The 14525-nt window shown below is 36.3% G+C and overlaps 1 long non-coding RNA gene across 1 annotated transcript in view; it reads right to left on the bottom strand.

Moving 5' to 3' along the window:
* Nucleotides 1-1173: 1173 nt before the first annotated feature.
* The window catches only part of LOC138150418 (uncharacterized), a 126136-nt gene continuing 112784 nt past the window's right edge, over nucleotides 1174-14525 (bottom strand). Inside the window, exons 2-3 of the long non-coding RNA XR_011165567.1 lie at nucleotides 6618-6695; nucleotides 1174-1289 (exon numbers count right to left, since the gene is read on the bottom strand). This is a non-coding gene — a long non-coding RNA (uncharacterized lncRNA). The remainder of the gene's footprint in view (nucleotides 1290-6617; nucleotides 6696-14525) is intronic.

Here is a 14525-nt window from a genome sequence, read left to right as displayed (position 1 = left end):
ACGCGTTGTATGTATGTATATCTTCCAAAGCATAGAGAATGAAAGGGGAGGCAGAAAACCCCAAAGCAATTGGTTAACATAGAAATTGTCCAAAAGTACATAATGTTTGATAACATTTGATATCAAGGGATGCATTTGCAGAGCAGGCAAGGAGAATTAGAGGAGCTATTCCCATTCACAATAATAGGATTTGCACACCCAGTGCTAAAAGCATAACCTTAAGGAGGTGATTTTCTTTTCCCCTTTATTCCTGTGCATAACTCCCATTAATGTTAATATGCACCTATCAAGGGGAAATATACCCCTGAGCATCCCAAATAGACTCAACAATATATTTAATTTAGACGAGTAGTATAGTTACTGAATATTAAATCAATATCTATTGGTTATTAAAACATTTTATTCAGGCTTGACATTTATAGGTTTCTAGTGGCATTTTTCTTAATGCATATTATTTGAAAATCTGAGTAAGTGAGCATACACTTTAGGAACTTGTCCTGAGAAGGACACTTAGTACCAAATGCTATCTCTGGATAAGAGGATTTTTTTTCCAGCCTCATAATTTCATTGTGTAGTGATTCCCAAAATAGAAACTCACTCCACATTGGAGCTCAACTACTGTTCTTGGAAAGTTGCCTGGGGCACACAAGTTTAAATGCCTTACCCATTTTTAAGGCAGGGGATATGTGATAAGGCAAAGCCTTGAATCCAGAGCTTCCTGACTCTAAGGCTGATCCCCTATCCTCCATGCCTCTCAAATTTAAGCAGGTGTGTAAATAGGGGTTATTACCACTTTTTCCATGGGATGGTAAATGGTACCCAAATGGTGAATAATGGAAATTCACTAAGTTCAAAGCCTATCATAATTATAGACTAGTAAAAATGGGAGATCATCTAATCATTTAAAACCTGAATGTCATCTACAATGTTTCAGACCTATAGTTATCCTGACTCTGATTAAAGATCTCTAGTGAAAGGGAATACACTACCTATTGAGGTAGCCTATTCCATTTTAAGACAAACCAAATTATCAGGAAACTTTTCATGTGTTAAGCCAATATATGCTTCCATGGAATTTCTATCCATTGATAGTCCTACTTCAACCTTAGAGGGCCAAGCAGAAAAAAATCTAAGCCTTGTCACTCATGACAAGCTTTCATAGATTTAAAGATACCTGTTGTAGCTTGTCTAAGTCTTCTCTTTTCCAGGTGAAATGATGATTTTGCATCCCTTTTTCATGCTGATCACCCAGATCACAGGAGATATCTATCTTGTCTTTGGAAAGTAGCCTGGGATGGTAGGAAGATTATTTTACATAGATTTAGGAAACCTGGGTTTGAGTCCTGCCTCTGACACTTAACCAACTATGAGAGACTAAGTTGTCTTCTTTAGCCTTGACTTTCCTCATCTGTGATATGAAGAATATAGTGCTCATACTGCCTACCTCATAGAGGTGTTATGAGGAAAGTTCTTTTCAAACCTACACAAATGTGAACTATTCCTATTACTTCCTAAAATGTTGTGCCTAAAATTGGACACAATATTCCAGATAATACATTATAGGATCATAAATCTAGAATTGTAAGGAATCTTAGAGAGTATAGTCCAAGCCCCTCCTTTTACCCTTTAAACTACAGCTCAGAGAGTTTATGACTTTCACAAGGTCAAAAAGGCTCTAAGTGACAAGTAGGATTTGAAATCAGTTTCTCCAACTCCAGGAACAATATTATGTCTACTGTACCACACTGATTAGAGCAGAAGACAATGGGATTAGGATCCTTCTCAGCTTAGGATGACTTTTTTTTCTATTAAATAATGTAGGCTATGTGAGTAACATTATCCTCATTATGTAGAAAAGAAAGCTAAGGATCGGAAAAGTTAAGTAAACTTGGTCATGGTCTGATGGTTGATGATCATATCAATAGTAGACTGCCTATTAGATGAGGAAATTTTGTTTGACTATAGAAATCCATGAAACAAAGATAAATTTATAATGGCCTTCAGTCTCATTGTATAACCCCTCCCACTTTTTCATTGAAAATGACAGAGTGGTGGGAAAGGATGTTGAGATTCACAAACTTCAAATTACTTGTTACTATTTTAAGTGTAAGATCCTTATCCAATGATCAATAAGTGGACATATTGCTAGAAGGGCTAGATCATAACAACGTTGACATCCTCACTGTAAGTAAAACTAGAAGAAAGAAGGAAGTTGCAGCTAAATGAAAGGATGGTTCACAGGTACTCCTTAGAGAGGTAAAAAAGAGTTGGAAGAAACAGTTTTATCATATTCCAAAAAGCTATAATGAATATTATTTCATGGCACATTTGATCATCACATATTACAGTATTAATGGCAAGTTTTTTTGCATAAAGGTCACCACGAAAATAACTGAAGCATTTGCAACATTAGTTGCCAAGGATGAAACGCTAAAGCAATTATACAAAGAACTTGATAAATCCTTCCAAATTAAATCAGCATACACTCTGATAGTTAGTACCTTGGATATAAAAATAGGAAAAGATGAGGATATGTGGAAATATATGGGAAAATATGGTTCAGGAGAAATAAATGATAGGGACACAAAACTGTAGACTATACAGAAGTCTCATACCTCTAAATCATTATTATTTTTCTGGTGAGTAACAAATACCATCACAAATAATGAAATTGACCACATTTTAGCAAGTACTATGATCAGGGCATTATCCCTGAGTCAGCATTCTCTGCATAGTCAAGCCAGAAACTTGTCATAGCTAAGAACAGAATTTTTTAAAAAGACTAATGATTATATATATAAATATACACACACATAAATATACATATATACATATACAATGTCAACAAAAAATTTTCACCCTGATTTATTTGTTCAAGTTATTAAAACATTTTAAAATGGGCAATGGACAACATAAACAATATTGACATTGACTCTTACAATTTTTTTTAGAAGTTTAACCAATATAAATTAATGGCCACAACAAGGAGACCAAAACTGACTAAAAAGCACCTTAGTTAGTAGACATCTGATTACTTGCCATAGCTGCCAAAGGCAATACTGGATTGGACTACAAACTCAACTCTAAAATCTTACAAAGACTAATGGCTCCTCATCAACAATGTCCTCTCAAAATTCAGAGAGAAGCAATGAAGGGCAAAATCAATTTAAAGAAAGTTTGGCAAGAGATCTAACTAAGCAAAGTCATCTCAAGGGCATTGAATGAAAATGGAAAAGATTTACAAAAATGGAAAGAGGACTACAAAGAAAAGAAAAATGGAAAAGATTTACAAAACCATTTCAGCAAACTTTTTTTCTACCAAAGACAGTAGAAAACAACCACACTTGGATCCTAATTTCATGGTCCCTGAGGTGCTTATAAGCAGGAAGAAATGACATCAAAGTGAACAATGATTGTAAAAGCAAACTGTAGCAAGTGTACATGAAGAGAGTAATAATAAAGGTAATATAATTATGAGGACATTGATAAACAAATCTACTAGGTATCTAAAGAAGGGGCAAGATACCAAAGGCTCAGAAATCAATCTTTGACATTATTAATACCAAGGAAAGGTAGTTGAATCAATAACTACAAAACTATCCCTACTCTCTCATCTATACAAAATCATAATCAAGATCATCTATGTACAAATTGAAGTCATCTTAGAGTATTGGTAAGAAATTGATGACATTTTTACTTCCTACCAATAAACTTAAAGATATAAAAAATCAAAGAATCCTATAAGCTTAGTGATTATTTAAAAAAAATGATTATGTAGAACAAAATGCTACCTTACAAGTTTTTTTTTCAGCAAAGGCTTTTCCATCCATATATCAAAATTATGAAGGATTTCTTGGAAGATGTAAGACATAAACAGCTCTACTCAATTATCCTCTGATAATATGCAGAAGAAGCAAATATGTAGGTTTATGTGTATGTGGATAGCTAGTAGCTAGCTAGATAAATAGATGTGTTTACATATACACCCACATATATACACACACACACACGGCATTTATATGCATGCACATAAACGCACAAATTACTTATCTGATGCATATCATCAGAGCATAATATATGCATATATGCACATACACACATATATGTACACTGTGTATGCAGGTTGGTTGGCTGTTGTCCTTTGTTCTCTAAGAGGACCAAAATGACATCATTATTCTAGAGTCAAGTTTCATTGTGTCTGACTGTGACTGATCAGACCAATAGAAGCTCAGAATGTTCTACTACAGGTTTTGCACAATTAGTCTGTGTGAACATTTAGGGAGGTTTCTCCAAATTTGCACATCCTGCATTTCCTTTGAATTGTTTCAATTCTGCTTTGCTCATAGAACACCGCACCTTTTCTGATGGGGGTACACCATGCTGCGTGTCTCTTTCCAATGTCTCTCCTGTCATATAATCAATTCCAAATTTCTGAAGAGAGACCTTGAGAATGTCTTCGTATCACTTCTTTTGACCACCGTGTGAATGCTTGCCCTGCTTGAGTTCTCCATAAAATAGTCTTTTTGGCAATGTACATTTTGCATTCAGACTATGTGGCAAGCCCTTCTGAGTTGTGCTCTCTGACAAAGTTTGAATGCTTGGCAATTTAGTTCTAGTAAGGACCTCAGTGTCTGCTACTTTGTCCTGACAAGTGATCTTCAGAATCCTAAGAAAATTCAAATAGAAAAGATTCCATTTCCTGGCATAGTGCTAGTATGCTATCCAGGTTTCACAGATTGTATACCACAATGAGGTCATCACGATGCCTCTATTACAGACCTTTAGTTTGGTAGTCAGTCTAATACCTCCTCTCTCCCATACTTTCCTTCAGAGACTCCTAAGCACTGAGCTAGCTGTAGCAGTGTATGCATTGACTTCATTATCAATGTGTACATCCCTGGAGAGTACACTACAAGGATGAGCAGAGTTATCCACAGCATTCAAACCTTCTCCATTTGCTGTAAGCAATGGTTCCATGTATGGATAGTGCTGTGGTGGCTGATGGAGCACCTGTGTTTTCTTGGTGTTAACTGTTAGGCCAAAATGAGCACAAGCAGCAGCGAATCAATCCACACTTTTGTCACATCTCAGCTTCAGAGGCTGCATTGAGTGCACAATCATCTGCAAACAGAAAATCATGTACCAATACTCTCTCCATTTTGGTCTTGGCTTGTAGCCTTTTCAAGTTGGAGAATTTACCATGAGTGTGGTAGCTGACCTTGATGCCTTGTTCATCCTCATTATAAACATTTGACAATATGGTGAAAACCATGCTGAAAAGCATGAAAGAAAGCTCAGGGCCCTGTTTTACTCCATTGGTGACTGGGAAAGCATGAGACATTGTCCATTTTCTAGAACCCAGGCATGCATACCATAACAAAACTGATGTACATGCTGATGAACTTCTCCAGGCAACCAAATTTTGACAAAATTTTCCATAAGCCCCTATGACTGACAGTATCAAAGACCTTAGTCAGATGTATATATACATATATGTGTAGATAGAGAGATAGGTAGATAGATAGATAGATAGATAGATAGATGATATAGACGTGTGTACCATATATAGATATATTACACACATGAAAACATACAGTATAGAAGATCATCTCAGGGGGAGCAAACTAGCAGTGAACTAGTGAGAGGAATAAGTGAAGGCATCTTGCAGAAGATGGCATTTGAATTAAATCTTGAAAGAAATCAGGAAAGCCAAGAGTCAGAAGTGAGGAAAGAGAGCATTCTAGCCATGGAAGATTGAAGATGGGATGTCACGCACGAGGAACCACAAATGGGCTAGGTTAGCAGGACCATAGAATGTTCAGTAGGGAGTAAAGTGTAAGAATAATAGAAGGTAGGAAAGTACCAGGTTGTGAAGGATTAAAAAACAACTATACGATTTTAAAATAGATCCTAGAAATAATAGGAAATCATTTGCATTTATTGAGTTTGGGGGGGGGGAGTTGAGGGGAGTGACATAGTCAGACCTGAACTTTAGGAAAATCAGTTTGGCTGTTTGGATATTGGATTAAAGGCAGGAACAAGGAGACAAATGAAGAATCTATTGCAATGATGAGATGATAAGGCCCTCTAATAGAGTGGTGACTTTGGTGCTGGAGAAGTAGAAACATCAGGGGTGAATATTTCTTTTCAAGTGGGTCTTAAATGAGAATAAAGAGATGGGTGGGTAGCTAATTACATGGGTATTAAGAGGCTTTTATTCTCTCTTTTTTTGAAGATTGAGGAGTCCTGATCATATTTATAAGAGCATGTGGAGGAGGGCAGTTAAAATTTAAGATGCATGAGAGAAGAAGGGTTGACTGCTGGGACAAGGTCCAAGAGAATTTAGGAGATGGGATCAAGAGAACAAGTAAAGGGATTAGTCATAGAAAAGAATCAAATGCCTTTGGCTCTAAGACAGAAGGACAAGAAAAGATAATGGATACTGAAGTTTTGTGAAATGGAGGTGGAGAATGGAAGAAGGTGCCATTGGATGACTTTTGGCCACAGGTGACCTTTGACTTTACTTAGATCAATGTCATCCTATTAGAATGCCTCAACTACTCTTTTCTCTAGCTTGAAATTTACTTGAATTTTTTTGCCCAGTATCTCATCTTTACCTGTTATCTCAAAGGAAGAACTGTTACTTCTTTTCACTGACGTAGGCAAAACAGTCTTTTGTATGCGGATTTGAAGAACTGGAAGAAAAAAAATTGCAAAAGTCACTGTGGAGTATAAAATAGGAAATCAATAAAACAAGGGTAAAAAATATGGTCCAGTAGTAATGGGAGCTTAGCTGAAATAGTACACCATACATTTTTAGAGGATGCCTTGATGGCTTCAGTTTCCATGATAACAACCCATTTGATACCCCAGCCTCACATTAACTTGACTTCTTCAACTCTTATGGCTTCTGTCACCATTCTATTCAACTATCTACTAACACAACCACCCCAGGGACCTGGCCGTCACTCAGAACTTAGGATCCTAGAATCATACATTTACTTTTCTGATTCTAAAATTTTGAACTGCTATCCCTTTGTCACCATTTTCTCCTTATCTTCTACAATACAATTCCTTCCATTTCTACTGAACCCACTCTTCCCTTTTCATTTCCAATCCTTCAATTTCACCATCTCCTTCCAATTCATTAGCTCTTTTTTGACTTTTGCATCTACACAAAACCTAGATATCACAGGTCAGAAATTTTCATAATGGCTTTACTAACACCCTTGAATACTTTGTCCCCTTGTCCTTCTACTGTGCCCACCTTGTTAACCACGATGGATGAGTCACATCCATGTTTTCTGCTCCTATTCCCAAACTACCAGAGTTGTTGATGAAAGTCATGAACATTTACTTTTTGATTCTCTAACCTCAGATGAGCCTTTATCAGTCAACCTTGTATTCATCTCTGCTTGATCCCAACTGCACCCCTACTACAATCTCCAAATGGAGCATTTCAAATGAGGTATCTCAGACTCATTTCTCTCTGTCCCTGAACTCCCACCTCTCCTTCATCAGATTATCTTTCTTTTAATTTTGTTGAGCAAATCATTCTTGTCTCCTGCATCCTTAGAGGAAGAAGTAATCTTCCTCTTTCTTAGCCTTGCTCCCTACAGACTGAGATCTTTTAATCGCATCACTTTCTGTATCTCCATCACTTGGCTCCAACAATTATTGACTAACAAGAATGCATCTTCAATTTCTCCACGTCTGCTAAATTGTTCCCTCTTTGGCTAAAAACATGACCAGGTCTCAACAATCTAAGGAAACTATTCTTCAAGGATACTCTAGTCGTGTGTGTGTGTGTATGTGTTTGTGTACTGCCATCTGAAACTCTATTATAATCCCTCAAAGCTAAAGTAGAATTTAATAGCAATAATAAAGTGCTTCAATTAAATCAAACAAACATTTTTCAACACCTATTATATACCAAGGACTGTGTTAAGACCTGGGGATAAAAAGACAACTGACAGAATCCCTGTCCTCAAAGAGCTTACATTCTACTTATCAACAACACATGCACATGTAAATACATGAATAATTAATTTGGGTAAACAGAATACTAACAGCTAGGGTGACCACCATCATCAGGGGCTGTGTCTTACTTGTCTCTCTTTTCCTCATGTGTTCAGTACCGTACCTTATACCCATCATGTGATTAATTTTTTATTGTTCTGTCATTTTTTAGTAGTGTATGACTCTTCATGACCATAGCTGTGGTTTTCTTGGCAAAGATACTGAAGTGGTTTGCCATTTCCTTCTCTAGTTCATTTTACAGATGAGGAAACGGAGGGAAGCAGGATTAAGTTGCTTGGCCATGCTCATATAGCTAACAAGTGTCTGAGGTTGGATTTGAACTCAGTTCTTCCTGACTCCAGGCCCAGCACTCTATCCACTGTACTACTTTGCTGCCCTCTTTGATCAGTAAATGTTTTAGTTGAACAGATTAGAAGGAACTTCTGATGTTCATTGATAACAGGCTTACATTTCTCTATATTGCAGTTTATAAAGAACAGGAGATGATGGAAACACTCTTTGCTACTCTTTACTTCTAAATATAGTCTTGTAATCATTGTTCCACCAAGCAGAGCATAAAGAAAGATAATGGGACCAGAAAATCTTGGTTTTAATTTTGACCTGTTAGAATACAATCTCCCTGAAAATAGAAATTTTTTTCATCTTTCGTATGTATATCTCTTAGTGTCTATCACAGCTCTTGGCACATAGTAGTTCTTTAATAAATATTTGTTGATTAATTGCTTCTGCCACTAACTAAAGCTTGGGTATATCACTCATCACTTTTCTCTAGGCCTCAGTTTCCTAATCTGTAAAATAAAAGGATTTGCCTACCTGATCTCTAAGGTTTCTTCAAGCTCTGAAATTCTTTGATTTTTCTCTTCAGGTTCATTCTCATACAAGATATCCTAATTGTATATTTGAATCTTACTATTTTCAGTTTGTGACAGAGTTTGGCTTAACCACAGTATCCTAGATTCAACACCACCCACTGCTTCTATCCATTTTGTACTGTCAGAGGCACATCAAGCAGCCTCTGAGTGTAATCACATCAAAATCGATTTTCATGGCTGAGAGAAAAATAATGGAAATTTCTCTAATGTAGAAAATGCATGTGTTCCTTTTGGTTAACCAAAATAGACTATACATCAAGCCTGTCAAAATTAAGTTTTCTTGATTCAGTGCTCTTCCACAGACTTGTATACAAATTACAAAGGCTTGTGGTGAAAGGCCGTAACGTAATCTTCCTGTCTTCTCCAGGGCTATTCCTACATGCCCTTCACAAAATGCACAATCTTAAAAAGTTGTCAGGTTCTAGGCCTAGTCTCCACCCTTAAGAAAATTGCTAGGTGTGATTACAATCCTTTAAATTTTTTTAAGGTAAGTCAACAAATCATCTTCTCCTTGATGCAACAAAAAACATGGACTCTTAGCAGTATAGCTTTAGAGCTAGAAAGGTTCTTAGAGGCTACCTAGTCATTCTTACTCCATAATTAAATATGAAAAAATGGAAACATATGATGATGCCTACATAAGTTTTCAAATGTTCAAAATTATACCCTTACCCTTGGACCCCAAAGGATGAGATTCTCCAACATTAACTTTAATTTGAGGAATGCATCTTAGTTAATCAAATAATGAGCTTTCTTTGAATGAAATTCAGTAGGCTCATCTTTTGATGAGATGCCCTTAAAGGGGATACCCAATTAGACTCGTTAGCCATTTGGAGGAGGAGAATTAGTAGAAAAGCAACACGAACTTCTTCTGGAAAGTCATAACAGAGAAGACATTTGTGTACTTATCAGGGCGCATAATTTTAGTCACTTTTTGCTTGAATTATTCAGATTGTTTTGCTGGATCTATGGAGGACCATGCGCCTCTGGGATGCCATTGCTTGATGCCAAAGGATCAATGTGATCAACCATTCAGAGAGTGGGCCCCCACTTTTCACAATAGTCAGTTGTGAGTTTTTTCTCTAATACAACTACACCCACTCTTGTTCCCATAACACTCCTCTAGTCCATGTCCCTCTCCACTGTGAAAGCTCCCAAACTCTACCCTTCTGAAATTCACACTGGTTGCCTTTGTATTGAAGGACAGTAGCAAATAAGTATGAATTGCCACCACCCTTTTCATTTTAAATTGTGCAGAGTAAGGCTCATGGGATGAGTAGGCATGGATGGGTTTTGATCTTCTCAGACCTTATTACATTACCATTCCCTCTAAACACAGCCTTCTTTCAAGCTTTCCTAACTCTTTCAAGGTCATTGCTACCCTTCTCAGGTTTATACCCTCAGTATCATCTATGACACCTCACCTTCCTCTACCCCACATACCCAATAAATTGACAGTTACTGTCATTTCTACCTCCAAAATATTTCTTTCATCTCTCTCTTTTTCTCTACTCACATAGCCAACCCTCTAGTATAGGCCCTCATCTTTTTTTTTGACTAATGCCACAAGCTTCTAATTGATCTCTCTGGCTCAAGTTTCTTCCTTCTCCTATTAACCTCTATCTAGTTGCCAGAGTGATTTTCCTAAAATGCAGTACTTATCATGCCCCCAAGAACTCACTTACAATGAACTCTAAGGCTTTCTATTGTCTCTAAGATCAAATATTAGTTAATCTCTGTATCTCTTTTTTGATGACTATTTTATAAACTTTATAATGTACATAATTTTAATACAATTTTTAATTACAAGCTCATGTAGACAAACTAAGGTTGCATGCTTTAAAAAGTTTTTACTTATGGAGTACTCAGTTGGAAGCATTTAGATAGCATTGGTCTAGGCCAGGCCATTTAGAATTCAATAGGTGGTTGAAAAAAAAGTCTATAATCTCTTTAACCATAAATCTCTGTGCTTAATGCAATCTTACAAATAACATTAACATTTTCATTATCAAGAATGGGAATCAGACCTAATGTGGTTTCAAATAGCTAAGGATTAATAAATGAGCCAGTTATCCATTAGAGCATGACAGTAATTTTTAAATGGCTATTAATCAATCAATCAATCAACAATCATTTATTAAGTACCTATTATATGCTACGTACTAGGCTAGGAACTCAGGATACAAATACTAAGAATGAAACATCTCAAGGGAGACAATTAGTGTATACAAAAAGACAAATAGAATAACTATAAAGAAAACTCATGCATATAAATACAAAGTAGTTGAATCCAAGGAAGTTCCAAAGGGTAGGCACTAACATTGAGGAGAATTAGAAAAGTTTCATATAGAAAGTGGTACTTGAGCTGAATTTTGAAAGAAGAGAAAGATTCTGTGAGGCAGAGGTGAGGAAAGAGCACTATGGATATGAGGGGGTATCAGTAGAAAGGAATGGAGATGAACAATATAACCTGTATGAAGACCAGAGAGAAGGACAGTTTGGCTGGATCACAAAATAAGGAAATAAGAGACCAGGAAGATAGATTGGAGTCAAGGTTGTCAAGGACTTCATAAACTAAACAGAGATTATATTTTATCCTAGAGGAAATAGGGAGCCACTGGTGTTTATTGAGCGGTAGAAGAAATCATCAAATCAATGATTAAAAAAAATGATAACACTTTGGCAGCTTGCTAGAGAATAGACTGGAGAAAGGAGAAATGATGCAGGAAGGTCAATTAGGGGACTAATTCAGTAGCAAGTAGAAGTCAAGTTATGATAAGGACCTGAATCAAGATGGTAGCAAGTAGAGAGATAGGGTGGGGCATGAGAGATATTGGGAAGGTAGAAATGGCAAGATTTGGCAATTGATTGGATATGCTGAGTGATGGAAAGTGTGAAGTTAAAAATAATGCCAAGTTTATGAACCTGGGAGACTAGAAAACATGTTAGTGTCTTTAGCAAAAAACAAAATAAAAAAACACAAGGAAATTTGGAAGAGGGGAAAATTTGGGAAAGGGGTAAAGATAATGATTTTTTTGTAGACATGGAAATGCCCAATAGACAGTTGATGATACAGTACTGGATCTCAAGGGAGAGCTGAGAATGGATATATAGCTTTATGAATCATCTGCTTAGTGATTAAAATTAAACCCATGGGAACTGATGAGGTCACCAACAGAGAATATGTAGGGAGAAATGAGAAGATCAAGGGTAGAGACTTGGGGAGTACCCCCAATTAGGGGCATAATATGAGTGATGAGCAAGTAAAGGAGTAGTCAAGTATGTAAGAAGAAAACAAGGAGAGAGGTACCATATTATTTGATTTGTCCACTAATATTTAATGGATAACTTCAGAGAGACCAGTTACAGCTGAGTGGTCAGGATGAAAGATTACAAATAGTCAAGGAGAAAATGAGAAGAAAAGCAGAGGCAGGAAGTGTGTAAATAACTATTTCTAAAGGTTTGGCTGAGACAGGGAAGAAATATGCTTTGCTATAGCTAGGGTCCTGTTGAATTTGAATATCTTGAATGTACAATGTACCTAATCAATGTGCTTTTGTGAATTCTTCCATCTTTGTTCAATAGCCTGTGGGTAGACATAGAGGAGAGGGATGATGGGAGTAATCCAAACTAGGGATCTGGCACTAGTTGAGTTGGAATAGGAACAGGGAAAGAAGGAATCTGAGAGTAAGGGACAGTGTAGAATTAATTGTCTTCATTATAGGATTGAAATTTGAAAAGGAAGAAACCAAAGTCAGATTAGGGGTAATATCCTGAAAAACCAGTAAAGGATATAAGATTGGAGTTCTTAGTAAAGAAGAAGAAAAGGTTGTTGAGGTACAGGGAGAAATGAAATGATAGGTCATGATCAGAAAGAGAGTTTTGATTAAAGAAGTAAAACATGGGCAATGCTGAGAGGTCTAGGATATGATCATTCCTTTATTGACTAAGGTAAAGTGATATAAAGAAATTGAAAAATTAAGAGGTTAGGGACATTGAGGAAATATCCCTATGAATTCTGAAGTCCCCTAGGAAAAGGACTGGAATTGGGGAGGAAAAGATGATTGGCTAAGTGTTTAACTTGAAAAAGAAACGAGAATAATTTAGTGATGATTCATAATATCTACCACAACTGGATTGGCTTGAATTTTTTAATCTAGTAGACTACAGAGGAGAAGAGATTGCTGAATGATGGTGAAGGGAAATTCTTGAAGTGGCAACCAAAATATATATGTGTCCTGACTCCTTCTCTAGTACACTAGCAGCTGTGGGAGGAGATGATATGTCTTTTCAAATCTAAATGAGTGAAAGTCCTACCAGTTCCTGAGAGGATAGCTAGGGATTCAACATCATCTGGAGGAAGCCAGGACACAATGAGGTCCAGTAAATACAATTAGAGAGAATCCCAGAATGAAGCAGTTTGTTAACTATTCAACAAGAATTTCAGAGAATACAGAGTAAGGAGTGGGTAGAGTTCAATATAAATCAGGGTAAGGTTGAGAAAAATGGGAATGAAGACTAGGAGGTGAGATTTATGGTTAGTTTGATCATTTGTGGCTAGTGACTGTTTTATACATGCTCCCAGTTTCAAAAGGATATTTATTTTTGCTTGACAAGGGCAAAAGGGTTAATAAACCCAAACTTGTATCCTATCTGGTTGTCTCCTTGTGTTATTCTCCTTAAATTATGCCACCACCTCGGAAAGTTCCTTAAAGTTGTTACTCCTATGACCTCAGAAAAGCTAAGAGGAGAATAATGTAAGCTTCTTGAGGGCAGGGGCTGTTTTGTTTTCTGTCTCTGTATCCCTAGACCCAGAACATTGACTAATAACATTTAAACTGCTTATTGAATTAAATGTGCATGCATAGAAAAGTCTATACCTTCTTCAGAGTTGTTAATAAGAGTTTTTAAAAATGTTCTGCCTAGTAAGTCTGCCTGGGTGTAGCCCAACTTTAATTTAAGAAATTAAAGTTTGTTTTTTTCTTTAGATTATCCAGTTTACTTTCTAAATCCAGATTGTTACTGTCTTTCTCATTCAAAAGAAATTCTTCCAATAGTCATATTAAAAAAAATCAATTCTGAGAGCTTTATAGCCAAGAACAACAATGAGAAATTGGTTTACATGTCTAATAAAGAAATACCTTGTTAAGTGAGAGGTTGCTGTTTTAAACTTCTGGGGATTATAAATAAGGAATTATGCTAACAAATACGAGAAAATAATGATTGTTTTCATTGGGGAACAAATTCAGCTTTAGTGATCCTCCCCAAATAAATTGGTTTTCAAAAGCAAAAATAACTTCCCTCCCTCTCTACTAAGGCCTTCCCACACTTGTATATTTGCCAACTAGGAAACCGACTCAAATTTGTTGCTGTATAATGCCTCACAGAAGGAATTTGAAGTCCTAGATTTCTATATCTAGTTACAGAAATATATAGTCTAGGCTTTATATCTTTAAACAAAGTGGCAGTTTTAGGAGGAAGAAGCCTTTATGATTTTCTGGAGTTCTCTAAAAATCTGCAAGCTATGCTTTTGTTTTTGAAGAGTATTTAATAATTAAATACAATTCTATCATATCTACATTTGGGTTTAACAACAATGCAGTTCAAAGGAAA

The sequence above is a fragment of the Petaurus breviceps genome, unplaced genomic scaffold (genome assembly GCF_028583685.1).
Source record: "Petaurus breviceps papuanus isolate PSGF00001 unplaced genomic scaffold, PetGlider_PUasm1.0 140, whole genome shotgun sequence".
NCBI lineage: Eukaryota > Metazoa > Chordata > Mammalia > Diprotodontia > Petauridae > Petaurus > Petaurus breviceps.
The sequence above is the reverse complement of the archived record's forward strand: the minus strand, read 5'-3'. Positions and strand labels throughout refer to the sequence as shown.